Below are 8,047 nucleotides of genomic sequence, written 5' to 3'. Positions count from 1 at the left end.
ACTAAGAACATGAATATAATGAATGAATGGATGACAGTTTTAAGATGTTAAGTCTAAGATTCCTAAGTGGATGATAGGCAACTTAAAGCCCAGGTTCATGACTTAATATCAATGTGAATGTCCCTAGCATCATTGTAATTATAGGCACTATAAATGCTAGTGCTTATTAAAACTTGACAATCAGACAGCTATTCTGTATATACATTTTCTTATTGAATTATCAGAAAAACCTAATTAGATAGGAGTTTTCCCTGTATATCCATCAGAAGAAACAGAATTTCAGATAAGTTAAATAAGTTACCAAGGACACACAGCAAGTGCCAGAACCAAGAACTATATGCAGGTATATTCATTTCATATTGTTTACTTTGCTTTGCAGCTTCTCAATCAATACTTGGTATTAAAATATATGTATCCTCTTGAGCTCTCCCTAGGGCTTGAAAGAGCAGAGGGTCAAACCAAGTCTGAGCATACCCTTTCCCATGTACGTGGAGTCTGCTGGCTCCAGTGCAGTGCCATCCTGCACGTGGAGGTGTATCTCAGGTGGTACCCCAAGGTCTCTTTCCAAGTGTGTTTGTCTAAGTGGTCATTTAGATCTTTCTAGGTTTTCTTTGGGCTTCCCTGGTGACTCAGCTGGTGGCTGCAAGAATCTGCCTGCAATGTGGGAGACCTGGGTTTGATCCCTGGTTTGGGAAGATCCCCTGGAGAAGGGAACGGCTACCCACTCCAGTATTTTGGTCTGGAGAATTCCATGGACTGTATAGTCCATGGGGTCACAAAGAGTCGGACAGGATTGAGCAACTTTCACTCACTTTACTTCTGGGAAGAATCTGAAAACATTTCAGTTTTGCAGTACTCTGAGTCTAGGGTGAGTTGATAATCACAGAAAACATGTGCATCCAGAGTGAGATTGGGAACATTTTGGATAAGTGGATGAAATGAGTACCTATTTATATAGTTATATATCTAGATCATATTTGTTATAATCAAATTGAAAACATAATCTACACTTGTGAGATTTTTACTTTGTTTTTAGTTATTACTATTTATTATTCTGTTGAAAAGAATATAGCCTTCCATTGGCTTTTGTTTTAAAATGTACAGGATAGATTAGGATGTTGAGAATGAAATAGAAAATATAAATTACATGGAATATACAAATAATTCTATATAGAGAATCATAAGAATGATACAAAGCTTCTGAGATGGAACTTGCCACTCTGTTACTGATTCAGAGACATTGTAGATAATGAATGAGGCCAAGTTATTCACCAAAAATAGGGATTTTCTAAACATGAAAAAAAGTCATTTAAGAGAGTGCTGAGTGGGAGATAAATAATGTTATTCTTAGCAAAGTTATTTATTGAAATTTTTGACAAATTGAATGTCAACAAGTAAACATTTTCCCTACCTTAAGCACAGTGTGTATTTTTATTTTTTGTCACATAATTACTGATATTTCATATTAAAAACATCACAAATATTATATCATCACTTTCACATTTCTATTTCCAGTTCAATGAGTAATGAAGGTAAATAGTACTGTGCTCAGTTAAATGTTAAAATTCAAAAGAAATATGAAACATGCAGACTACTAGCACATCTAATATTTATGAGCAAAAGTGTTTGGCTGGTCTATATGACATTAGCATTTTTCAGTGATCACAGAATTTCAAGCCAAAAGAAACAAACAAAAACTATTTAATGTAAACCAAAGGATTTCAGTCAAATTTAATAAACAATATTGGCAGAAAGGGTGGTGAGGGAGTTGTGAAAGATAGCAGAGGGCAGGGAAGGTTAAGAAATGTAACTGTTTTGAAATAGTATGGCTTCCTATCCATTTATTTCAACTCTAACTCTACAGTTAATGTTCTGTGTTTCATTACTTGAGTCTACACTGTAAGCAGTATGCCAGAGCTTGTTTTTGGATAACTGATGCCAGTAAAAGCTGTACTAAAAAGACACACAGTGAAATCTATATGAGAACTGATTTGTAAATGGGTGAAATATTTTGGTATACGTTATGTTCCTTGTCAACACAGATGTTCAGGGGTCTTCTGTGGCATAAAGATGACATAATGTTTTAAGACTTATTGCATGTCAGGAAGATGAAAAATTCAAGTGTCCGTTTCTGCAAATCACTGTGGTGAAATGAAATATAAGGAGACGGTGGTGGGTTGTCTACCCAGTTAGTGCACCAGGGTAAAGAGATACTGATTGAGTCCAACACAGTTACTTATTTCTCCTTAGCAAGAGCTCAAGATGTTCTTTACCCCAAGATTGTATAAGGCCAACAAAAAGTTTTTATCAGTTATATAAAACTGGAGTGTTACTATAAACAAAAATATATGAAGTAGATTATAAATGCATTATAAAAATAAGGTATATCTAGAGATGTCTTTTTTTAGTACAAATATTTACTGATGAAATGACATCTTAATATGTTCCATAACCTTTCCAAAAATTACTTTTTATGGATGGAGTAACTGAAGTTCAAGGGCGAAAGAACTTTGCCAAGATCACACCATTGGCTGGCTTGAATCAAATTTTTATCCTAGGCCTTATAGATCAGGATCATAAGGAAACCTTATGTACAGTTTATTATACTGATTTGTGTACGCAATCATTCCTGCTTACTTGGTGAATCTAGTAGTGTTTCTGTCTAGCTCTGACACCTCTTATATAATTTTTGGTCCTTTTATTTCTTTAATCCATGTTGTTCCTACGATATCTTCTGTTAATGTATTCTGGTTTCATCCAAATCAATATGTTCACTGTAGTGAACTTATTTTCTCTTTTTACTGATATTTGAATTTGTTTCCTAAAGTATTAGACTTTTGACTTTAGCAATAGAGGTCATGGTGCTATTGCTATTTTTCTTTCTTTTTGCTTGTGTTTTTACTTAAATCACAGAAAACAAAGAGAAGCAATATATATATTTCATGTCCCTGAAAGCTTTCTTCTAGACTGAGCTATGGCTCTGACGTAAGGGTTTGCCACTGATTTGGTTCCTTTTTCTCTTACTTCTCCTCATCTTAACACGTCCTCTCTTGTTTTATCTTCTTATTATTATGCAGGAAACTACAGTTCTCCTGTATTTTTTTGGGCTCCAAAATCACTGCAGATGGTGACTGCAGCCATGAAATTAAAAGACGCTTACTCCTTGGGAGAAAAGTAATGACCAACCTAGACAGTATATTAAAAAGCAGAGACATTACTTTGCCAACAAAGGTCCATCTAGTCACAGCTATGGTTTTTCCAGTAGCCATGTATGGATGTGAGAGTTGGACTATAAAGAAAGCTGAGTGCTGAAGAATTGATGCTTTTGAACTGTGGTGTTGGAGAAGACTATTGAGAGTCCCTTGGACTGCAAGGACATCCAACCAGTCCATCCTAAAGGAAATCAGTCCTGAATATTTATTTGAAGGACTGATGCTGAAGCTGAAACTCCAATACTTTGGCCACCTGATGTGAAAAACTGACTCATTGGAAAAGACCCTGATGCTGGGAAAGATTGAAGGCAGGAGAAGGGGACGACATAGGATGAGATGGCTGTATGGTGTCACCAACTCAACGGACATGAGTTTGAGTAAACTCCGGGAGTTGGCAATGGACAGGGAGGCCTGGTGTGCTACAGTCCATGGGGGTTGCAAAGAGTCAGACACGAATGAGCAACTGAATTGAACTGAACAGCTCTCCTTGCCTAGGTGTCCTCATGTTTCTCATCTTGAAAGGGCCACTGTGTATGGCTCATCAAGGGGTTTTCTTCAATAAAAGTGTTTGCCATCATTTTTCACTTAAGTAGGATTTTTTTTCTGCTATGCTGGAAAAGCAGTATGTCAGCCAAGTTACCAACTTCTTTTGTTTTCAAGCTGAAGCAACTGCAGAGCCTTGCCCTGGAAAGAATGAGTCTCCAATGGCTTCAGCAGGTGTTCAGGTTGTGTTTGTGAAAAAGATTGATTAGAAATGAAAGAGCTAGAAATTATTCAACCTAAAATAATTTTGAGAAATACAGGAAGTGATTCAACCTCATTTCTCTAGTCCTATAACAAGGCTGAGAAAAGAGTTTATGACTCATTAATTCACACAGATATATAAAAGGAGGAAGGTAGTTTATTTTTACTTTTAAACTTTGTTTATTTGTTTATTTTGACTGCACTGGATCTTTGTTGCTGTGTGTGTGCTTTCTCTAGTTGTGGCAAGTGGGGGCTACTGGGAGGCTACTCTGTAGTTGCAGAGCAAGGGCTTCTCATTGCAGTGGCTTCTCGTTGCGGAGCATGGGCACAGGAATGCACAGGCTTCTGTAGCTGTGGTACATGGGCTTAGTTGCCCCAAGGCATGTGGGATCTTTTTGGACCAGAAACAGACCTTGTGTCCTCTGCTTTGGCAGGTGGATTCTTAACCACTGGGCCACCAGCAAAGTCTGGAGGGTAGTTTAAAAGATTAGTGACACTGAAAGAGTGGAGAAAAATTGTTCACTATGCTAACTCAATTCTTGTGTTCTTTCCTTGATATTCCACAGTTTATATTCATTTTGAAGATTTTTTTAATTCTAGTAAAAAATAAAATGGAGTACATGTTACAGCTTTTGGCTTGTTAACAAGAAAGGGAGCGGGGATTGGACTGGCAATAATGTCACTTTCCTTGAACACATGGCTGCATGGTAGGAGGTGGAAATTCAATGAAACTGGATCACTGAAGTGAGGAAGGTGGTGTTGGTGACTAAGGAGCTGAGAGTTAGGTGATGAATTACCAGCATGTAAGAAAAATTTTCTCTCTCCACACATGGTCTACAGGGTAAATCAAAGGGCTATATCTAATGAGAAGCCTAGCATTAATTAATAATAATCATCTTTTTTTGTTTGTTTGTTTGGCTCAATTCAAGAAATGGATATTTTAGTCAAGTGAAAATGACTACTGCCCCCATAATCTTAACCCATCCTCCGTGTTGTGGTCCCTGATGCTGACCCAAAGACAGAAGAGAAATGGTTGCTTTAGTTTTGCAAATAACATTCTGAGTCCAGTGAGTTATGACAAATCCTTTTAATTGTATTTTTGAAAGAACTGTGGATAAATTAATTTTGACTGCTCTGAGCTTAAACTGTGCCTCCCAACCCCCATTTCTTCATCAAGACTTCCAGGAAGTTGAAAAATCTAAATAAAAAAAAATAATAAAAGTAATTGGCAAAGTTAGAGAGACAACACCTCAAATGGAATTCAGATGGAGTCACACATAAATGTATTAGATTCAAATCATTTTGTAAGTAACTTACTCTTTAAAAAATTGAATTAAATCAATGGGAGTTCTGGGTGCAGCCATCAGTTCCAATCTAATATTGAAGGTAGAGTGGAGAATGCTATTTCTTATGGAATTACTTTTGTAAGATAAATGATTGACTTGAAATCATCTAATGAGGATGAGGCATATAATTTTTCTAGGTTTTACAGTTTTATGAGTACTCATCTGCATTTTCTAACTTTGAGGATTTTCTTAAAGCTTGATCCAGTAACCTCATTGATTTAAAATTTTAAAGCTAAAAATTAAACATTTTTTAAAGAATTTCTCAGTCTTAACACAGACTGGATCATATCAATGTAATTGTAAGTAAAATTTAGGCATATTTATCTCAGGATGGACTCAAATTCTAATAACATTTACATTAATGAAAAGTCCTTTATCTACTCCAAATTAGAAAGCCATTTAATCCTGAACACTGTTCACAGAATACAATGCTAATCTTTCTCAAGAAATTTTAAGATTGTATCTTTATTATCTTTTGCAATGACTATGTACATATAATCCATTGACTACTGATATGCTATGAATAAAGAAATTTTTATAATACAAAAAATGTACAGAAGTATGTTAACAGGAATGCAAGAGCCACTTAGGAGAACTATCTATTGATTAATACATGAATCTTGACATGAGTTAATTATAACATTTCAGTTAACTCTATACTTAGTTTGTGCCTTAAATTAAAATAAATTTGAAATTTTGGTTTGTTTGCCAAAGGGAAAAGAGCTTTCCTGTCATATTGAAAGGTTTGATTTAACAGATTCAAGAGTAAATATATTGTTAAAAGCTCTTGTGTACCTTCAAATCTTCCTCTATTGGCTCATGGCTGTGGTCTTGTTTTAATGTTTTTAAAAATATCATTAAATGAATTTTATTGGCAGCTGTGGTAGGTGTGAATAATGGCTTCCCCACAGTGGCCACATCCTAATCTCTGAAACCAATGAATACATTTTGTAAAATGGCAAAGGAGAATTGAGGCAGCATACAGAATTAAGATGGCTCATTAGTTAGTGTGGAGATGGGGGGACCTGCCTGGTTACCCAGGTGGGCCCAATGTAATCACAACATCTGTATGAGTAAATGATGTTGTTCAGTTGCTCAATTGTGTCTGACTCTTTGTGACCTCATGGACTGCAACATGCCTGGCTTCCCTGTCCTTCACCGTCTCCTGGAGCTTGCTGAAACTCTTGTTCATTGAGTTGGTGATGCCACCCAGCCATCTCATCCTCTGCAGTCCCTTTCTCCTCCTGCCCTCAATCTTCCCCAGCATCATCAGTAAATAAGGGAACAAAAAGTCAGTAGGGCAGCTTCTTGAAGCTAGAAAAGCAAGAAAATATTGGGTTGGCCAGAAAGTTTATTCATGTTTTCCATAGCATCTTACAAAAAAAATATGCACAAGTTTTTCTTGCAACCCAGTAAAATATCCTCCAGAGTCTCTAGGAGGGAATGCAGCCCTGTTGAAACCCTGATTGTAGCTCAGTCATACTCATTTTGCAATTTGACTTCCAAAACTGTAGGTAAGGAATTTGTTTTGCTTTAATACACTAATTTTGTGGTAATTTGTTAGAGCAGCAATAGGAAACTAGTATAGCAGACATTACTCTAGGTAGCCTTAAAAATTTCTCCTGGTACCTTTAAGTATGTTCAAGTAAAAGATATTTGAAGCTTATAATTCTTACCTGTCCTAATAAGATTTTATCCTAGAAATAATATGACTTCTCTTCCATATTTCCCAGAGGTGGATGTGGTGGGCACTTGGTGTTGATGGTGATGGTTGTGATCTCAACTGATTATTTCTTTCAGATTTGGTTAAGCAGGCTTGCCATAGCTACAAATCTGTTTCATCAAATACACTGGGCCTGGGGACATTGGAAAAATGAGCCTTGGCCCCAGTGTCTCCTACATAGAGTTTGGAATCCCTTTATCCATTTTGGTAGCATTGCCTTCTGTCTTGCTGACTTTTCCTGACATTCTCCTTTTCTGCTGAGCCCTCTGATGGAAACCTCAGCAGTTCTTTGTATTTTACTCTAGGACATTATCCGTCATACCAGTTTCAGTTCTATTAATATGTCCCTTTGGGGTCAGTTTCACCCAAATTTAGGCTCAAGATCCAAGACAATTTCTTGTCTATAAGGGAAATTTAGATAAATTCAATATTTGTCTCTCTGAGAGAAAATAAAAGCATGGTTGTATGCCAACACCTGTTTGAGACTTACCTAGGTACAGTTTACGATGTCTCTCTTGCTGAGAATACATCAGGCTTCTAAATTTTTAATACAGATTTGCTGGCTGCTGGAACATTTGGTATCTAAGGTACTGGGTTTCTTTCTAACAAACAAAACATAGCATCACTTCTTCAGGCAATGTCAGGAAGTCTGATCAAAGATTGTCTGTGATCCAACAATTACCATCATCTCTGTTGAGATACAACAATGGAGACTAAGACTAAACTATACATTTCTCTAAGTTTTCTAAATTGAGTCTCTGTGTCAAGTTAGATCAGCCAGAATAACAAACCTGAGTGTGATTAACTTGATTCCTTTCAGAACTACTTTCATGGGTATATGGTTTAATGCTGTGCTCTAAGACTTTATAGAAGGTTGATATAAGAAATTGCTGTTTGGACACTTCTTATATGTTTGGAAGATATTAGTTCATGACATTGTCCATTATGTAACAGAATCTCTCATAAGAGACTCCACATGATAAGGATCTCGTTAAGTTTAGTGTTGGGGGGGAAAATGTCTA

This window comes from Capricornis sumatraensis, chromosome 1 (genome assembly GCF_032405125.1).
Source record: "Capricornis sumatraensis isolate serow.1 chromosome 1, serow.2, whole genome shotgun sequence".
NCBI classification, from domain to species: domain Eukaryota; kingdom Metazoa; phylum Chordata; class Mammalia; order Artiodactyla; family Bovidae; genus Capricornis; species Capricornis sumatraensis.
This window is presented reverse-complemented; position numbering follows the sequence as displayed.